Source organism: Mytilus edulis, chromosome 6 (genome assembly GCF_963676685.1).
Source record: "Mytilus edulis chromosome 6, xbMytEdul2.2, whole genome shotgun sequence".
NCBI classification, from domain to species: Eukaryota; Metazoa; Mollusca; class Bivalvia; order Mytilida; family Mytilidae; genus Mytilus; species Mytilus edulis.
Window position 1 is genome coordinate 62,111,782 of NC_092349.1, and position 22,151 is coordinate 62,133,932.

General features: G+C 31.3%; 1 protein-coding gene, 2 long non-coding RNA genes and 1 pseudogene across 3 annotated transcripts in view; all 4 read right to left on the bottom strand.

Moving 5' to 3' along the window:
* Nucleotides 1-22,151, bottom strand: part of LOC139528045 (cyanophycinase-like) — a 75,296-nt gene that overhangs the window by 16,734 nt on the left and 36,411 nt on the right. The gene's annotated exons all lie outside the window — the stretch shown is intronic.
* Nucleotides 201-11,629, bottom strand: LOC139528042 (uncharacterized). Its single transcript, XR_011665506.1, has 2 exons — nucleotides 11,559-11,629; nucleotides 201-975 (listed from the first exon to the last, which is right to left on the bottom strand). It is a non-coding gene; the product is annotated as an uncharacterized lncRNA (long non-coding RNA).
* Nucleotides 1,712-11,240, bottom strand: LOC139528041 (uncharacterized; annotated as a pseudogene).
* Nucleotides 13,805-22,109, bottom strand: LOC139526169 (uncharacterized). Its single transcript, XR_011665156.1, has 2 exons — nucleotides 22,011-22,109; nucleotides 13,805-13,900 (listed from the first exon to the last, which is right to left on the bottom strand). It is a non-coding gene; the product is annotated as an uncharacterized lncRNA (long non-coding RNA).

A 22,151-nucleotide genomic window follows, 5' to 3' on the forward strand; every position in this document is an offset into this window, starting at 1 on the left:
TTATCTTGGGACTTAATAAGCCCATGTATAACGATCTTTAAATTCAGGCTTTTGCTCATTGTTGAAGACTTCAGGTGACCTGTACTTGTTTACATCAGTGCCCTACTATGCAGGGCTAGTAGTTGTCTCAATTGCAATCATTCAATGTATCCTTGCTTTTGTATCATTTAACATGTTTAAAGACTTCAATTCTTTAATCATTTCAGTTAACACATTTTAATTTCAAAACATTCAACAGATATTTCCAAATAACAAATTTTGTAAACAACAGATATAATTGGTAACTGGTAATTATTTTACAGTCAATATGTTTTTATATTTATCAAGAGGCATCATAATCATGTTCATTAACTTCTTTCCTTGTCAGACTGTTACTGAACCCAAAACCAGTAAAAATTGCAAGTAGCTTTTAGTTTCTAGTAGTACTATTTTGATAAGATGTGTAATTTTTCGTCATTTCTTTTGATGTTCTGTCATATCCAGTCAGACTATTTCACATGTTGAACTTTACTCACAATTATATTTCATCTGTAAATGCTAAATTATGCAACTTCTAATGCAGGGAGACATGAGGGTTACTAATTTTTTAAATGTATAACTAGTTTTTATCTAATACAGTATATTTTTTAATATCAAAATAAAAATAACTAAAACTGAGTATTTAATAACAATATTTATTTGCAATTTTTTTCGTTTTCCGTTATCTAACTTTAGTTTGCCTCAACTAAATGTTATGAAACTTATAAATCTTAGAAATTTGTAGAACATATTGTTGTTAATTGACCATGTTGATTTGCCATAATTTATCACATTCACACATATTCATTGCAAAAACATCTTCTTTTTCATAAGTGTCTACAGGAGCTTGTGTTTCTGTATCTTTTCTTTAAAGAATCATCATGATAGCTTCTGTTCCCTTCACATTCGAGACATAAATGAGATCTTCAGGAAAATATCTACTCCTTATATCTTTATCTGAAAAAACAAAACAAAAAATATGCTTTGACATAGTTTGACATATTTTTACAAGATTGTACATACTGAAATGTCTTGCCTGCTTTATGGTCATGATTGAACTTTCTGTTGCATGTTTCAATCTGAAGAATATACCACAATTAGTTCCTAAAACATATACACATGACTAAATTTTTCTTCCAACATGATTTTTATTTATTTACTAATCAAGGTGAGAGAAGACAATGAAAAGTAGATAAACATATATAGATTACCGTAGCTTCTCAACTTTAATTTGATATCAACAAAATGTATTGTGGCAATTTCTCAAATATCAGTGGTGGATCCAAGGGGAGGGTTCCGGTGGTTGGAACCCCCCTTTTTTTGAGACGATCAATGCACTTGAATGGAGACATTTAGTTTGAACCCCCCCCCCCTTTAGAAATGTCTGAATTCACCCCTGAATATAATACAGGTTACCCAATCATCACAGTTGGTTGACCATTATGGATAAACCATTTCACAGATGATATCGGATGTTTCTTACTTCGTACCTGCAATCCCCTTTCCTTTTCATGAATGTGACCTACCGAAATAAACTATATATACCAAGTTTGTAATAACATGTGCAACACTTGCAGATTAAAAAGGTGGAAGGACATTATTTGGCTCAACTAATGAATTCCTGATTGTCTAGAACTTTTTTCCGAAGAAAATACCATTGTTATACGACAGTGTCTTTTTTTTTACAATAGAACTATAAACGAACACAAGCTTTTTTTTTAGAAAATTTTCTCTTGACTATTTACCTAATAGTAAAAAAGACTTAACCAGCAAATAGTTTTTAACCATTTCCTGAACTTTTGTCTTTGGATAAAAGTGACATCATAGTCTGATAATACATCATTCTGATGCCATGGTTTTCTTTATAAAAAAATAGTTATTGACTGGCTTTTTCAAACAATAGCAAGTTTAACTATGCTTCCACTCTTTATCCATTCAATGATTTGTCCTTATAGCCTGTCAGTCAATAAGTATATAATATTGTCAGAAAATATCAAGTTTTTGTGAATACTTGGCTGATAGGTGAAATTGTTTGGCAAGTCTGGCATATTCCTTTACTCCTAAAGCTTGTACAAATAAACTTGATGCTTTCCTATTTCCAATTCATATTTATATCATACTTAGTCCTGTGGTCTCTAAATCATAAAAAACTACAACTTTCTCAATATGTTCACAGTTGTCCTCTGATGGTCCTGGAATAACTGTCAAATCAGGTTCTTGTGCATCAGCTAAAATATACAATTGAGGTCAAATTATATCTTGTAAGAAGACCTATCTGGAAAAATTCAATATAATGTATAAAATTAGAAAGAAGGGATGTAATAACACTGTTTCGGTTTTTGTGTTGTAATCCACTGTCATATGAAAAAGTAATGGAAACACTTTTTTTTTGTTAAATCTTCAAAATACATTTTGATTTCAAATTTCTTTCTTATTTTGATATTGTTATATATTGGATAATTGTATATTTGAAAATTGTATATTTGGATATTTGAAAAAAAAACATAATATAAGTTATATGAAATACAAACCACAAAAGAGAGTAACAGTATTATAAATAATTTACCAATAATGTTAGCAGGGCAACTTCATTAATGGAAATTAGTCATGTTCTTTCATTGTCAAAATTATATTAAAAGGTTGTTCATCATGAAAGTTCAATCATATTCCCCAAACATCTACGTTGTCAAAAAACTCTAACAAAAATTATCTTTCTTTGTTAGAAAATAGTAAATCCCAAATTAATATAACTATAATTTTATATCAAATATTTTGAAATATATTTTATATATGGGTAGTGCTTTGATAACATGTTGTAGGAACAATTATTGTTTTTTTAAATTCTTATTGAAAACGTACAGATAAAATTTATACATACCAATGACATTTGAGCAGTAAGTGTCCCCTTCCCTGATTTCATGACTTCTTGTTTCTGAAGATCTCTGACTTTTAAGTTTTAAACGTTGTAACTGTAAAATATAAGAAATAAACATTCCTTTGCATTGTTTCATGTAAAAGTAAAGTCTACACACTCTAAAGCATGACAAATTTAATGTTTATTCACATAGTTATAATGATACAATAGGATAATACTTTATATAAAATTTAAAAAAAAACCAACAATTTAGAGGATTTTTTTTCATTTAAAAACTTTCTATCATATGATCAAAGGGATGTAACTCCCACAAAACAGGGATTTTTAATTTTTTTTATCATGAAAATAAGAAATTTCAAAAGGCTGCATAAAACTATGTTTAGAATTTATCAATCTCCTTAAAAGTCATTTAATGTATAAAGATTGTGTTCGAATGAAAATTCTGAAATGCTTTTAAATCAAACCTTAAATTCCTTAGTCTTTGCTACAGTCCTTTTCCTGTTAACATCCTTGTCTCTTATTGCAGCTGTTACTGTTGTGGCAATTCCAGGACTAAGACCAAGCTCTTCATGGACCTAAAAAAACACACAAGAACTTGGGAGCTGTGTCTTACATTGTGTATGATAACATTTCACAAAGCTACCATCCTAAACAACATTTATATTATTCTTTTTGATATATTTTTTTCTATGTATGTGCCTGTCTCAAGTAAGGAACCTGTAATTCTGTGGTTGTCGTTTGTTTATGTGTTAGTGTTACAAATTTGTTTTTTGTTCTATTTTTTTTATAAAAATAAGGCGGTTAGTTTGCTCTGAATTGTTTTACATTGTCATTTCGTGCCTTTTATAGCTGACTATGCAGTATGGGCTTGGCTCATTGTTGAAGGCCATATAGTCACCTATATATATAATTGTTAATTTCTGTGTCAAGTTTGTCTCATGGAGAGTTGTCTCATTGGCAATCATACCATATCTTCTTTTTTATATCTATGAGTTTCATGTGATTATGGTTTATCTTTCAACTTAACCTAATTAGTGAACCAGTTTTACAGTTTTTCAAGTTTATAAACCATATTCTGTTTAAAAAAATAATTTGATGAATGTTTTTATATTACTTTATTTAAATAAATTATAAGTACCTGTGCAACATATTTGTAGCCTTCATTTTTTTGACAAACAGCAGCAGACAATCTGTGAGCTAAACTTCCACTCTCACTGTAATGCTTGTCTTTTGGGGCCTTTGATCGAACAGTGTTGTTAAAGCTTTCATTAGGATTACTGGAATCTAGTTTGCTCATCTTTCCCGGGTCAAGGTCTGTAAACACTTTTAAAAGATCTTTTTTCAAGTTTTCATCTTTGAGATCTGCACCCCATGGTAGATTTCTGTGCTTTGCTGTGGGTTTGTTTTTCATTTGGCACCAATCTCCACATCCATCATGATTACCAAACTGGTGTAGCACTACAGATGGTAAACTGTTCTTTATTCTGTCTGAGTCACCTTTGTTTTGGGCTAACATGAAAGAAAAACTTTTAATGAGAGCAGTAATTGTTTTTACAGACAGCTCTTTATATTTGCCTTTTATTTTGTGGAGCCTATTTGATATGTTCTTCTTTACATGATTGATGTCACTGACCTTTTCCAAACATGAGTCGACTTCACATCTTGCCCGATTGAATGCTGTGCAATCGTCATCTCCTATTAGTGTAATTACCGGGGTATCTTTCTTTTTGGCGTCTTTTAGTATTTCCACAATCATGTCTGGTTCCATAGATTTGGCTGAGCCACACCAATTCTTACGACATTTATGTTTTGTTGGTAGCCGTTTTTTAAATTTTGCCACATCACATTTCCTGCATCTCTTATATCGAGCACTATAGCCAACAACCTTTCCTGTTTTTTTTCCCAATCATGGAAGCTGTTCCTACAAAAAAAGTTTTCCATTGAATATTTTTTTTAAATTACTGGATTTCATTAATTACGTGTTACACCCACTTTCATGTCAAAAGGAATCTAGCTCCTCATATATATTATTCACATTATTGTACCCTTCATAAAAATAGTTGATACCAGGAGTATTTTTAATGTATTTTTATTCAAATTTATTTCATTTTTATAACCCTGTTCATTTTTATACACATATGTTTTTCTGCTGGTGGAAAATATTCTTTTTTACCTCTATGCCTTTTTCAATTTAGTTTTGCCAACAAACATAAACATATTTTACATACAATTTTCCTTACTTACAAAAAAACCAAAAGAGAAAAAAAAAAGAAGATGTGGTATGATTGCACATGAGACAACTCTCCACAAGAGCCCAAGATGACATAGAAATTAACAATTATAGGTCACTGTACGGCCTTTAACAATGAGCAAAGCCAATACAGTATAGTCAACTGTTAAAGGCCCCTAAGTGACAAATAAATCAATATTGTCTGATGAAGTATTCATTTTGTCCAAGAAACCCGTAAAAGGTAAACAAGATGGATAAAATCCAATTGTTATAATTTCTTTAGCCAAATTCTTTTGCAAACGATGAATCTTTCATTGCAAACATTTTTTTTTCTTTTCCAAAATGTGTAAAAATGGAGGCTGCCAACGGAAACCCTGCTTCCAAGAATGATATATCTGTTCAATATTTCTTAGTTTTAAGAATAAAATAAGTTTTTTTTTTAGTTTTAGTATGACATGTAAACAGATCATAATACTTCCATCTTAAGATAGGTAAATAATAAAGATATAGTTACCAGACAAACTATTGTAACACCTTCCTGAGCCCCTTCTCTGATAAGCTCCGTCTGCTGATGCTGTTATTCCAGTTACACTAATAGGGCCACACACAGGATTAGTGTTATCTGTTGAAGCTATTCTACTACTGCTTGTTGCAGTTTCTGACCCACTAGCAATGGCATGAATTGCATCACTGTCATTATCGGCTTGTAAATTACCTGAAATGAAAAAATGATTGACAAGTTAAAAGATAAAAGCACTACATATGGACAGCAACCCTACAACAGGTCAGGCAATGTCTGATTCCCCTGAAAATTTAAGGGAATATAGATCTTGACCCCATGTCAAATATATACTAATTGCTTTAGTTTCAGAGTTATAAGCCAAAATCTGCATTTCACCCCTATGATTTATTTATAGCAATGGCAGCCATGTTTTTTTTACAAAAGAGAAAATAAAACACAAACCTTGTACTAAAGAAGGATAATTAAGACTTAGTTTGGTGTTCATTGTTTCATAGCAGGTTTTTTGAAAGTTAACAAACTCAAATAATAGACAAATTACATGTGAACAAAGCCAGATCTAGCTAGCCTCTTGTTTATCATATGAATAAAGTTCTATTTTTCTTTAAAGACTGACATATAAAAACTTATGTTGCGTTAATTATGATTTAAACTTCATTTCATGCTCATTCAAAATAGTGCTAATTTTCACACAACAAATCACATTCACATTAATATTCATGACATGTGTAGAGTGGTTCAATCCTTTGTAGATTGATATTCAATACTAGAAAATATCAGGCTTACACAAATCTGTCATTAAAGAGTCATCATTGATTTACTCACAAGTTTTTGTTAGCAATCCCTCCTCAAACAAAGCATTGTCTACGGACTGTTGTGCTATATTTTCAAGAATAGGCCCAACCTCTTCACAACGTCTTCTTATCAGGCTTTCACTGACATTTGGCAAATTTAGTGATGTAAATAAATTATTAAGCTGTATTGGTCCTATTCCACTGTGGTACATACCTGAAATATTAATTTTCATTTAAAAAATTGCAGTATTTGTATGTGTCAATACATTTATGTACATATAGGAATCTGATGTACAGTAGTTATCATGTGTTTATGTAATTTATACATGTTTCTCGTTACTCGTTTTTATATAGATTAGACCGTTGGCTCCAAGTTGAAGGCCGTACATTGACCTATAATGGTTTACTTTTATAAATTGTTATTTGGATGGAGAGTTGTCTCATTGGCACTCACACCACATCTTCCTATATCTAACATATATATATTTTAAAACTAAAAATTTGAACAACAGTACTAATATAAGGTGACATACTGCAGCTGTGCTATATGAGCAGTCAAATTGCATCAACTATAATTCATCTGTGATAAACAGTCAGTGATCGTACATGTATATATCCCCTTGTATATGACGTAGACAATGGGTTTCTGTACAGTTTAATTGATGACGTCAATAAAATATACAGGTTGGCGAAAATTTTACGCCTTTGGCTTAAAAGTAAGAAATGATAGTTTCTACTCTAAATACATCAATTAGATCAGTTATAAGAGTTGCAGTTTATAGTGAAACAGCATACCTTGTTTCGAAATATAAATTTTATTTGTACTTGGCTGGAAAAAAACTTTTTCTCGCCACAGCCTCGCTTTCTATCTGCTTCTACATGTTGTAAGTCTTGTACAAATAACATTGATATTTCGAGACATCAAAAGATAATAACCAAAGGCTGCAAAATTTTCCTAAAATTACTAATTCCGGGGCAGCTGCCCTACAACAAGTTGCCCGAATGGTCTGAAAATTAAAGGGCAGATAGAACTTGACCTACATGTAATGAACAATTTCATTAGAAAAATAAGCCAAAAAACTGCATTTTACACTATGTATTTTTAGCCATGGCTGCCATCTTGATTCATGGGGGGGGGGGGGGGGTCATGGGACACATCTTTTTAACAAGATACCATAATGATAAACGGAATGATCATGATGACTGTGGACAAGTTTGGTTAAATTTTTCTTAGTATAGTTTCAGAGGAGAAGATTTTTGTAAAAACCATGATGGACGCAAAGTGATGAGAAAAGCTAACTTAGCCCTTTTTACTAATTTATATGTTTACTTAAAATCTTGCCTTGAGCTGATAGACAATTTAATTTTTATGTGGTGTTTTTTTCATTAACAATTAGCAATTTAATGATCAGTATATATCTGGACAACTGATCTGTCAAATTAATTGCTATTTTTTTTTAAAAGAAACAAAAGTAATTTAATGATTTCAATACACAAATAATATAAATATAAAAAGTCTGGTTAAACAGTTTTCTATATATAGAACAAGGAGACTATATCAGACCCTAAAAAAAGAATAGGTTTGTTTGCCCTAATGCTACATGTACCTTCCTTGAAAATACTACCTACTTAAAAATCTTTTATTGTCCTAATGTGAAAATATTTATTTTTATTCAGATAGACATGAAGAAGTTATAAACATTGATACTTAAATTTCTCATAGCCAAAAGAAAAAGAAAAGAAATAGCCTACCTACATTGTAGCAACAAATATACCCACTTTCTCGATGCATAGATTGGGTACTAAGGGTTTTGGCAAACCAAAATATTTCTAAGTGTGGCCTCATTCTGACACCAAATTTTCACTGATTTTGGATATATCCACATTGCGGCACATGATGTTAAAGGTTTTGTTATAAGAGTCAGGGTTCTCACTAGGAATTTTTCATGGTGAGTCCTGGGACTCATCACTTTTAGAAATGGTGAGTCCCAAAAGATTTTGATGAGTCCAGGATGCAATGTATTTTTTTTTGTGTCATAAGATAATGAAATGTGACGAAATACAACTTATAAAACGATGCGTGTTGGGTTGGTAGATTTTATTAAATCAATAAAAAATATGACTTCTTAATAGTTATTGCTCAAAATTTATACATGTTACAGACTTCTTTCTGGGTCTATATCATATCCTTGATGTGGGGCCACATTGAAAAAAATGTTGGTTTGCCACAACCAGAGTTCCATAAAAAAGATCAGGGCAATAGTCTGAGTATTTGGTGCATAGTACAGAATAAATTTAAAATGTACATGTACAGAATATAAAAAAGAAGATGTGGTATGATTGCCAATGAGACAACTGTTCACAAGACAGTTTTTACAACTAAAGGTCACTGTACAGCCTTCAACAGTGAGCCAAAGCCCATTCAGCATAGTTACATGTAGCTTCAAAAGGCCCTGAAAGCTATATCATAATTATGTCAACAAATTTAATCACAATCCCAATTCAGACAGTATCAAGCTGGAATATTGTGTCCAATATTGCCCCAATTGTCAGGGTTTGATAAGCATTTTATTCTACTGTGTAAAGTACCTTTTCACTGGATGATGTAAGATTTTGGTTCTGTAAATTTGATTTTGTATTTTTTACATTCTTGCCCGACAGAAAAAAACCAACCAAAAGCAATAAACTAAAGTAACGATGATAGTCCGTTGGAAGGGGACGAAAATTGGCTGACCCGTGTTAAGAGAGAGTCATATCTCTTGCACGGAAGCAGGACAAGTCGCCCCACTGGCAAGTCGCCCCACACCTAATCGCCCCACTTTTTCACCAACTCGCCCCACTTTAAAAAAAACCGCCCCAACCTGGATTACCAAATCGCCCCACTTTTTAAAAAATCGTCCCACATGTGAAATTGGTTTAATCATGTTAAATATTTATTTTAACTCTATTCATACTTGTACTATTCATAAGTGGAAATATTAATACTCACTTCTTACTGCTATATTAAAAAAAGGGAATAATATAAGAAGTTTCTATAAGGTTTTCAAGGGGATAGCATCCTTTTCCATAAGTGGGGCGAGTTGGCAGGAGTAATATTCATGGAATTTAACTTATATACAATGGGATAACATCTTTTTCTACAAGTGGGGCGAGTTGGCAGGAGTAATATTCACGGAATTTAACTTATATACAACGGGATAACATCTTTTTCCATAAGTGGGGCGAGTTGGCAGGAGTAATATTCACGGAATTTAACTTATATACAACGGGATAACATCTTTTTCCATAAGTGGGGCGAGTTGGCAGGAGTAATATTCACAGAATTTAACTTATATACAACGGGATAACATCTTTTTCCATAAGTGGGGCGAGTTGGCATTACTACATTCATCCTGGTTAATAATATAATATAAATCTAGATTATTATCATTTTCTTTTAAGTGGGGCGAGTTGGCAGGAGTAATATTCACGGAATAACATCTTTTTCCATAAGTGGGGCGAGTTGGCATTACTACATTCATCCTGGTTAATAATATATTAATCTAGATATTATCGTTTTCCATAAGAGGGGCGAGTTCGCAGGAGTAATATTCACGGAATTTAACTTATATACAACAGGATAACATCTTTTTCCATAAGTGGGGCGAGTTGGCTTTACTAAATTCATCCTGGTTAATAATATATTAATAATATATTAATCTAGATTTTATCGTTTTCCATTCAGTGGGGCAAGTTTTCAGGAGTAATATTAACGGGATTTAACACATTTCACAAGTGGGGCGATTTTTTAAAAAGTGGGGCGATTTGGTAATCCAGGTTGGGGCGTTTTTTTTTTAAAGTGGGGCGAGTTGGTGAAAAAGTGGGGCGATTAGGAGTGGGGCGACTTGTCATGGATTCCTCTTGCACGTTAAAGACACCCTTGTAGATTTCGAAAAAGAGTAGGCTAATGCTACTACAAGGCAGCACTCGCAAGACATCATAATTATTTGCAGTCCAGGAATTGGTACTAGGTAAACATGCTACATGTGAATATAAAGTATAAATATACAGGGTGTGCAGATTTTATTTTTGCACTTACCAGTTGCAAGTTTGGTGTTGACATCAAATATCCTTGGCCCATGGGATGCATTGTGGGTTTTGCCCATGGCAACACGTACAAAGTCATTACAGTTATAACAACGAACAATCAGGTGACCACATAAACCAGCAGGCAAAATTCCAATTCCATCTTTTAACTTCAATGTAATGTCACATCTGGAACATCTCATATTATCAAAAAAGGTTTGAATGTCAATCACATGTCTGGTATAACCTATTGGCTTTAATTTTCCAGAAAAATAGAACTCATTGATCTCATCAAACGATGCAGAGGATTGATACGTGTGATCATGTTGGAAAGAACCTGGTGTAAAAGATGTATCAAAATCGGGCGTAAAAGTAGTATCAAAATCGGGTGTAAAAGTAGTATCAAAATCGAGTGTAGATGGTGTATCAAAATCAGTTGTGGATAAATCGGGTCTAGATATGTTGTCTAATCTGTTGTTGTAAGTCTCTGCCTGACAGTTTTTCAAAAACCGACCGTTCTTCTTTCTGCTAGGCATGTCGTCTGATATTGTTTACATTGCCGTAAATGGCGCGAAACTATGTCGTAAACAATAATAACAGTATAAATTTAAATAAAATATAAACTACGATCAAAAATTGATTTATTTTATCATTTTAGTTCCTAAAATAATCAGAAAAGGTATTGTTTATATTTATTTTATGTGTTATGTTATAACCGTTAAACCAACTACCGAAAAATGCCCGAGTTGCGCAATATTCAAAAACGCGTTCTAGATCGGGCCTCGTTAATTGTCCGTTTGTCTTTTTCATTTTTAGCCATGGCGTTGTCAGTTTATTTTCGATTTACGAGTTTGAATGTTGCTATGGTATATTTCACCCCTCTTTTTTTAACAGGAGGTTAATATTAAATAAGCTGTAATTAGCAATGGATGTTAGTAGCCATTTAATTCTTTTAAATTAAAACTAGTCTGAAGTACTGAACCATGTTTGATTGAAATATTTGTCGATGCTATAATGACACACTTCTTCAAACATCAGTAACAGTTATAATCATACCTTTGCTGACTTCAGCATTTCATTATGTCTTCAGTTTCTTTTCTCATCTGTCATAGTATCAATATTATATAGGCACTGGCTACGGTTACATGGAAATGTAACAATAATAAAAATATTATTGTTACATCGGAGACTAATTGCCGGAATGCAAAGTTGGGCAAGGAACCGATTAATTACGAATGTAACAATAATTATTGAGGCTACGGTTACATTGTGTTATTGTTACATGAAAAACAGCAATGTACGCTAAATTTATTAAATTTAAATCTTCTTTAGCTGTGTTGCTTAATTCTTTCATATGTACTAATTAATACTTGTAATAATGATAATTAATAAGTATTATTATTATTATACAAATGATGTTTAAGTAGTTTTACATATTAATCTTAAAGGTAATAAAAATACCTCAGATTAGCAGTGCACACCTTCTCTTATTACTGTCATTATATACTTTGAACAATGGATGCAGAGATTTATTTTACCAATTTAGTTTTGGATGAAAAACTTGGGATGCGTTTGAAACGAAAATGAAACAATATCAAGACACAAATTTCATACAGCTCTATAGCTATAGCTCTATACAAAAGCAACTCTAAAAAATTGATACATCAACTGAAGCAAAGTTTGTTAATTGCTAAGTTGGATACTGAAATCTGAGGTAAACCTAACATCCGTAATGGACGGCAATGCAATCATATTGAAAGACAACATGAAACTACACCACATGCTTTCAACCAAAAGATCGGATGAGAATATCAACATTGCGAGAGTAAAATAGTATTTCTCACCGAAAGCATGGCAAACATTAAAGACCGACCGTGCAAGGGCTGTATAGCCAGTCAAGGTCGTTAAAAACTTCCATTTGTAACATTAAAGATTTCCTTATCTTCTAAAAAAAATATCGCAGAATTGAATTGCACGGTATGCGATACAGACGTTCACAGCGGAGGGTAGGAGGGGTCCTGATCCCGAAATCCCGGGCTTAAAAACATGAAGTCCCGAGGTCCCGAATTAAAAAAAAAAAAAATCCCGACATCCCGAAAGATCAATCTCGATATCCCGAGCTTAAAAAAACACCCGATCCCGCATCCCGAAAAAGGTCCTGCCCCCTTATTACTGGTGTGTGATGGCTGCTTGGAGTGGATTCGTCAAAATGATGTGTCTGACTTAAACATGCTCCAAAAACCACTTACTGGATATTTATAAACTGTCATTGTAAATTAAAAAAAATGAAGACATTGTATGTATTATGTAAAAAATATTTTAAGTGAACTTAATTTAGATATAGCACAAATTCAACAAAATACTAGTTCAGACAAAAAAATAAATAATTCATTTAAAGTTTATATAAAAACAAGCTCTAAAAACTACTTTGAAAATTTGATACATGATAAGATGCAAAACATTGATGAAAAAAGTAAACTTTATTTATATAAGAATCTTAAACAAAATTTACGTTTTGAAGACTATTTAAGAACATCAAACTTTACATATAGAAAATTAATAACAAAACTAAGAATTAGTGACCATAATTTAAATATAGAAAAAGGCAGACATACTAATATTCCTAGAGAGCCGAGATTATGCCTTAAATGTAAAACATTAGAAAACGAAAAACATTTTATATTAGATTGTAAATTAAATATGGAACTAAGAAATAACTTTTTTAACAATTTGGATTTTAATTTTTCTGTTAAAGATTTATCTGATGAAGAAAAGTTGATTTTTATACTCAATCCATCAACACCATCACAAGTAAATAAATTGGGGTCCTACATCAAAAGGTCATTAGAACTGAGGACAGGGGACACTGGAATATTTACTGTAAATGAATGATTGTGTATATATATATATGCGAAATATAGTTATATTGTTTATTATTTTGTATGTCACAAACTTAATGTTTAAAGTTTACATGGCAATAAATATTTGAATTTGAATTTGAATTTGAATTTGAATTTGTAAATATAAAATAAATGTCTTAAACTTTTATTATTTAGTACATATTACAAGTCCCCATCGTACATTGCTGTTTTTCATGTAACAATAACGCTATGTAACCGTAGCCTCAATAGTTATTGTTACATTCGTAATTAATCAGGTCCTCATCCAACCATGCATTCCGGCATTTAGTCTCCAATGTAACAATAATATTTTTATTATTGTTACATTTCCATGTAACCGTAGCCAGTGCCTATAATATATGTAGCATACCACCATCTTGATGCATTCTGTATTACAAATAGTTACTCAACAGTTTTATCGTAGCAATCTTTTGGTGTTTTTTTTTTATCAGGAACTACATGTTCTATATTCTAGAAATCTTACAATGCATGGAAAAGCTGAAATTATAAATTAGGTAAATAAATTTTAATCAATATGAAACAACACAATCAGCTTTTTTAATGATAAATGTGTACTAAGTTTCAAATTGATTGGACTTTAACTTCATCAAAAACTACCTTGACTAAAAAAAATTTAACCTGAAACTGAGGGAACACTTTTAATTTCTATGTTCAGTGAACCATAAAAATGGGGTCAAAAGTCTTTAATTTGGTTTTAAAATAAGAAAGATCAAATCATAAGGAACATTTGTACTAAGTTTCAAGTTGATTGGACTTCAGCTTCATCAAAAACTATCTTGACCAAAAACATTAACCTGAAGTGGGAAGAATGGATGGACAGACAAACAAACAGACGAAAGGACGCACAGACTAGAAAACATAATGCTTCTCTACTATTGGGTTTAATTTAAGATTTAAATTATTTAATTAGCAAAACAGTGAAATTTATATTTTACACCTCAGTAATCACACTGGTTCAAACTAGATTTTCATTAGTATAAACTCTTGCATTAAATTTACTCACTATATTATTTCGCTCTTTTTATTGGATATAAACTTTTCCTTTGTTGTTAATTGTTTATTTATACTATTGCAAAGTGTTTTCTTTACATTTTTGAATTTGATATTACGTTGAAATTATGTGTACCTGTCACGTATAGACAATTTCAGACAATATTGAGACAGTTAATTACTGAGATTGGTTTAGATGCTTGTTCATATTCTACACATAGTTTTAGGCGAGGGGGGGCTAGCTGGGCTTTTGCAGCCGAAGTACCTACTGAATTAATTCAATTGTACGGAGATTGGAAAAGCGATGCTTATAAAAGATATTTAAAATTTTCATTAGATGATAAGATTTCAGTAGCAGAAAAGATGACCGTCGGCACATATTTCAGATGTTTTATTATAAATTTTTACAGGGAATTTCTTTGAAAAAAGGGCGACCATTGTGTCAGCGTCTATACCTAAATATGTTAGTGGAATAGATGGGTGTACAACTCAGGCCTTTCCTGGTGCCACTATTGGTCGTCTTACTGAGTTAATTTCATCTGGGAAAGTAGATTTAATTTCATTAGATTTCGTTATAGTTCATGTTGGTACTAATAATATTTCTTCGTCTCAATCCGTAGATACTATTATATCATATTTCGGAGATTTAATTCACAAGTTAAAAAAGATGACATTTGCTAAGTTGATCTTTACTTCTATTCTTCCTAGACCAGTTGATCACATGAAAACTGGAGCTAAAGTTAATAAAGTTAATACTGAGTTAAAAAGATTGTGTAAAAGAAATAATTTATTATATTGTAATTTGTATAGGAGTTTCTTACTCGACAATATTCCAGATGCTTCCTTATTTGCTCCGAGAGATGGGCTTCATTTAAATTTTGCTGGTACAGAACTTTTCAGAAAAAAGATAATCAATATTATTAAGCATCAGAGTATATAAGTTGTAATGTGTTACAATTGTGTTTTTTATTTACTTCATACATGTATATTGTTTACTGTAATTATTCTTTTTTCTCTTTTCAGAGAACTTGCATCCTGAATATGATGCTGGTTTTCCTCTAACTACTCAAGATCTACATATATTTTGAGTTGGTTTGCTGTTTTGTCCTTTCATTATCTATACACATTTTGAAAGGATGGAGCTTATTTGAAGTGAGAAAAAGAGTGATGATAGTATGTCTGGTTTTTATCATCATTATAACTGTTTTGATAGTTATTATTTTATCTTTAATTTTTTTTGGCGGCCTTGCAGGCTTGGCGGATGTTTGCCAAAAAATTTGGTTATATGTCTATGTTTATGTATTTTCATTTGTGTATTTAATTATTTATGATATATTGTATTTTGTAATATATTGAAAAAATATTTATATCAGGCAATACAAATTATACCTATTGACTTCCTTTTATTTCACCCACTTGATAATTGGTTTAATTTAAGATTTAAATTATTTAATTAGCAAAACAGTGAAATTTATATTTTACACCTCAGTAATCACACTGGTTCAAACTAGATTTTCATTAGTATAAACTCTTGCATTAAATTTACTCACTATATTATTTCGCTCTTTTTATTGGATATAAACTTTTCCTTTGTTGTTAATTGTTTATTTATACTATTGCAAAGTGTTTTCTTTACATTTTTGAATTTGATATTACGTTGAAATTACCCACCCTCCCTCCCTTGTTAAATTTTTTTTTTCCGTTTATAAATTCATAGTGGCGGATGTTTGCCAAAAAATTTGGTTATATATCTATGTTTATGTATTTTCATTTGTGTATTTAATTATTTATGATATATTGTATTTTGTAATATATTGAAAAAATATTTATATCAGGCAATACAAATTATACCTATTGACTTCCTTTTATTTCACCCACTTGATAATTTAGGTAGAGCATAAAAATTCATAAAAGAACTAGCAAAAAAAGGCACCAACAAAAAGAAACAAATCTAAAGTAATTGTCCATTAACCAGGAAACCCTTGTTTTTTCCCCTTTTGTTGCTCCTAATTCATAAACAGATTGAGTCATAACTCCAATATTCCAACCCTTACTATCCTTTGGAGTTTTGTGGTGTGGAAACTTTAGGCAATTCTATAAACTGTTCTACAAATTATTGTCTGGACAATAGAAAATTGATTATTTGGGCCCCTTTTATACCCCTTTTTCCTACACCAAAGGGACCATAAATTAACCCCCAAATCAATCCAAACCTTCCTTTTTGTGGTTTCAAACTTCAAAGATTTATATTTACTTATGCTAAAACTATTGGCATTTTTTTTAATTAAACTTAAGTTATTGGCAAATTTCCAATGGATTTTATTAATACTGAAGTTATATATATATAGATATAGGAAGATGTGGTGTGAGTGCCAATGAGACAACTCTCCATCCAAATAACAATTTAAAAATTAAACCATTATAGGTTAAAGTACGGCCTTCAACAAGGAGCCTTGGCTCACACCGAACAACAAGCTATAAAGGGCCCCAAAATTACTAGTGTAAAACCATTCAAACAGGAAAACCAACGGTCTAATCTATATAAACAAAATGTTGGTAAATTTCAAAATCACGTACATCTTTAAGGTGGTACCCAACACTTAAACTAAAATTAATTTGGCTCGTTTAATTTTCTTAAAATTTTGACAAAGTATTTACTTTGACTCTTTGACAAAAATATAAAAATTTAAATTTTTTTGAACCAACCGTTTTATCAGAAAAATTACACTGGTTATATAGCAGTTTGACAAACACTCATTTTGATCATTGAAAAGCTTAATATCCCTTTAACAACACAACGTAATTAAAACGTTTAGCTGACTTTACAGAGTTAGCTCCCTGTAGTGTTAGGTACCACCTTGAAAGTTGTGTGAAATAATTCAAATATAACTTTTGGATTACCTCCCTTACACAGCTTTCAAATTGTCTTGACTATCCTTTAACCAGAAAAATAATTGTTTTTCATCTTTTTTGCCCCTTATTCATAAATGGTTTTATCTATATCCTTAGCCAATCCTAACCATCCCATAGTAGTATAGAGCATTGGGGTATAATTTTAGAAAGATCATACACTTTTACACAAGTCATTAACTTAAAACTACAAAAATGCTTGTGTTTGGCCCATCATTCTTGACTGTTTGCCCCATAACCCTAAAAATAAATTCCAACCTTCTTCTTATAATATTTAACATTGTGGTACAATTTCAGAGGAATTGAAATACTTATACACAACTTATTGTCCTGAAACTAGATAAATGCTTGTTTTGGTCCCCTTATCCTAAACCTTAGGGACCATAACCCCCAATATCAATCCCAAGCTTCCTTTTGTTGTTTTAAACATTGTGTTAAAATTCTATTCATTTCTATTAACATGATTAACTTATACTAAATTTATTATCTGGAAACCATCCGTCTTCGAACGATGCTCAGCTGACCACAAAGCAATGTGATACCAATATAATTATATGATTGCAAAAATTTTATGGTTGTATAAAAAGGTATTCTAGACTTTAAACTAGAGGCTCTAAAGAACCTGTGTCGCTCACCTTGGTCTACATGTATGTGAATATTAAACAAAGGAAGCAGATGGATTCATGACAAAATTGTGTTTTGGTGATGGTGATGTGTTTGTACATCTTACTTTACTGAACATTCTTGCTGCTTAAAATTATCTCTATATATAATGAACTTGACCCAGTATTTTTAGTGGAAAATGTTAGTAAAAATTTACAAATTTTATGAAAATTGTTAAAAAATGACTATAAAGGACAATAACTCCATAGGGGATTAATTGACCTTGTTGACCATTTCGGTCATGTTGACTTATTTGTAAATCTTTCTTTGCTAAACATTATTGCTGTTTACAGTTTATCTCTATCTATAATAATATTAAAGATAAAAACCAAAAACAGCAAAATTTCCTTAAAATTACTAAATCAGGGGCAGCAACCCAACAATGGGTTGTCTGATTCATCTGAAAATTTCAGGTCAGATAGATCTTCACCTGTTAAACAATTATACCAATTATACCCTTGTCAGATATATGCTCTAAATGCTTTGGTTTTTGAGTTATAAGCCAAAAACTGTATTTTACCCCTATGTTCTATTTTTAGCCATGGCGGCCATCTTGGCTGGTTGGCCGGGTCATCTGACATATTTTTTTAACAAGATACCACAATGATGATTGTGGCCAAGTTTGGTTTAATTTGGCCCAGTAGTTTCAGAGTTCTAGAAGATTTTTGTAAAGGTAACAACGCCGGAAGCAAAGTGATGGGAAAAGCTCAGTAGGCCCTTTGGGCTAGGTGAGCTAAACATTACTTTTTTCTAGTTTATAACTGAGTGAAGGCAATATCATATATACCCAATAAATCATCAAATTCGAAACATATTTCTATGTTGATTAAAATGAAGCTTTTTTATTATTTGATGCAAATTTTATGTTCGGAGAGCATTTTACAGCTATTTTCCAGTATTCATTTAGGAATTACTTGATCATCAAAAAAACGGAGTTTAAAATATAATACAGGGGACTCATATTCATTTTAACTTTATTTCGTGCTGCTACTTTTGATTTTACACAGTTAAGATGGCTCAGACTTATTCAAAGTCTCTATCAGAATGCCGTATTATTTTAATCTTTACAAAGAGTACCTCAAATTTGTCGAAAAAAAATAGGGGTTCCAGACCATTTAAGCTCAAAATTTTACTTTAAATAGGTACAAGCATGTTAAAGGGACCATTTTCAATGAAATGATAGGGAAAATAGAGGTGCTGACATATTTTTATGGGATATCAAATAAAAACTGTCTGTGACACCTCAGGTGTGACCTGGTCCAAATCTGCATGTAATGTACAAAGCTGAAATACAGCTTCAAATATTAAGCAAATACAAGGACTTATATATACATGTATGCGTCCCTGGCAAATACAAGGGTCACCAATAAGGAAAAATAAAATTTTTGCCTTAAAACCCAAATTTTGGAGGGAAAATGGTGAAATTGGGTGAAATGTCAATTTGAGCCTTTAGCAGACCTGTACAGAAATTGCTAACAAAACCACATAGAAGCACATTTCAGAGATGCAAGTAAGAATTGTATAGCTTAAAATTTATAAAAAAAACATAAATATTTAAAAGTTTTTAGGAAAGTTAATTGTTCAATAACATGTAAATTATTCCTTGTTTTCAAAATTCCAATAGGGAACATACTTTATATAATTGTTTAAATAAATCAATTTTTCAAGACGTTTCGGCCGAAACGTCTTGAAAAATTGGTTTATTTAAACAAATGTAAATTATTGTCACTGATTTTTGTGATAATTGTCTTTTGATGGATCAATAATAATTAAAAAACCTTTTTGTTTTGATTTATAAGCTAGTAGTCAGCTTGGAATTAATAAAAACAATGATGTCATGGATGTATGAACTGTAAATCACGAAAACAGGAATTTAATACAAGTTATATTTTGTTAAAAAAAAGCAATGAATATAAATTAATACATTGTACTCCAGTGTTCTACTATCATGACAGTGACTAAGCAAATAGGGGAAATAACAAATTGGTTGTGGCAATACAAAAATTCAGCAAATTTTTCAACAAACTTTAACATGTAATGTTCAAATAATTAACATTATGCAACTGGAGTACAAAAAAAAATCAGAGCAAATTGATCCAGGGCGAACAAGTACAAGTGTGAGTGATAAATTTGTCCTGGTAAAATATGTCAGGGCGGACAAATATTACTATATAGTATAAAAAGTCCATGGTTACAGAATTTACTAGTATATATTTAGTCCGATATTAGTTATATATGTCCCCAGACAAATTTTCCTAGGTAATCATGTCCTATAAAATCCTATAAAAGATTCAATTACTTGCATTTGCAAATTTAAATCTTATGTTTTAGTAATGTTTAAGAGTCACATATAGTTAAATTTTTGATAAAATTTATGTCCCCAGACTTTTAATTTTCCCACAAAGTCATGTCCATGTCATTAGAAGTCCTAGGTTTAAATGTCTATGCCTTTAATTTTTAAAAGTGAATATGAATGTAATATGTTTTAACATTGTTATAGACAAAACGAAAGAGTTGTGTATCAATCTGTTACAGCTAATTTCCTAAAGCATGTAGAGCAAGACTTAAGTTAGCTTGCTTGCTTTGTATTTAAATTGTACACTCATTAGGATAATATCCAATTAAATTCAAATATTAAATATACAGGTTAAACTATGCCTATATATATTATATAAAGATGACCATCATGTCAATCATATTAGCAAAGCTTGTATAAACAATTATACAAACAAAGAAGGCAAGCCAACCAAAGTTTTGCATTACATGCATTTATAGGAAATTAGCTGTAAATAAAATTTGTCTCCAGACTAATTTTCCTAGGAAATCATGTCCATGTCATATTTTCCTAGAAAATCATGTCCATGTCATTAGTATTGAATTCCTAGGTAAAAATGTCCTAGTCCAAATAATTATGACAGCTTGAAAGGCTATTATATTTTTTTTCTTTGAAGCCTTACTTCGACGAACTAAGTAAGGCGTCAAAGAAAAAAAATATAAAAGCCGTTCAACTTACAAGACGTCATAATTTGACGAAGTAAGGCGTCAAAGATAAAAAATATAATAGCCTATCAAGACGTCATAATTATTTGGACTAAAAATGTCCATGTCTTTTATTATAAAAAATGTTATAAGCAAAGGAAACTGAATATTTATGTTTTTAATAATTAGGTTATTAAGGAAATATTCTTCATTTTTATTGGAAAAAAAATTCTTCTATTTTCCAATCGTTAAATTATCTATAAAAAAAAAATCTTCTATTTTAAATATATTTTATGATACAAAAAAACTATTAGAAAAACAAGTCTTGTGACATATTTTCCTAGGAAAACAAGTTACAAACATAAATTACTAGCTATGGACTGATTTTCCTAGAAACATTTGTCCTGGGACTTTAATTCCTAGTAAAATCATGGACATGGACTTAATTAACTAGGAAAAAAAGTCTGGAGAACAAATTTTACAACCGGACCAAATTTACTGTTACACTATTCCAACTAATTATGAAGCCTTGGCCTTGCCAGACGGAAAAGAAGAATTCTAGAGTTTTGTATCACTTTGACAGTCAAATCCTGACACAGCAGCCCAACTGCGACCAGATACCATTTTTATTCATGAGTTATGATCAGTATCAGATATAAATGAGGGGGAGGACAGGGATAAGGGAGACAGGGAGAAAGGAGGTAGGAGAAAGGGGTGGGAGAAAGGGGGTAGGTGAAAAGAGAGGAAGGTTGGGAAAAAGGAGAAGTTGGAGAAAAAAATAAAATATGAAGAAATAAAATATCTTTTTTTTTCCGGTAAATTAAAAAAAAAAAAAAATAAGGAGAAGAGGGGTAGGAGAAAGGAGAAAATGGGTGAGAGAAGGAAAAGGAGTACCCCCCTGTCTAGTCCAAATAATTACATCGACGATGTAAGGCGTCAAAGAAAAAAATTATAATAGCCTTTCAAGACGTCATAATTATTTGGACTACCCCCTGTCCTCCCCCTCATAAATGCTTTTTCAGATCCTTTTTTCGCTTGTTCTTACCACGTAAATTCCTTAACTCTCTTTTTTATTTAATTGAATGTTGATTTTGTTTGCCTCAAAACAAACTGGTTTTCCTGTGAATAATTTTCAATCTCCTTGAGCACTTCTAGTATGAAAAATTTATCTTTGACAGACGACGCG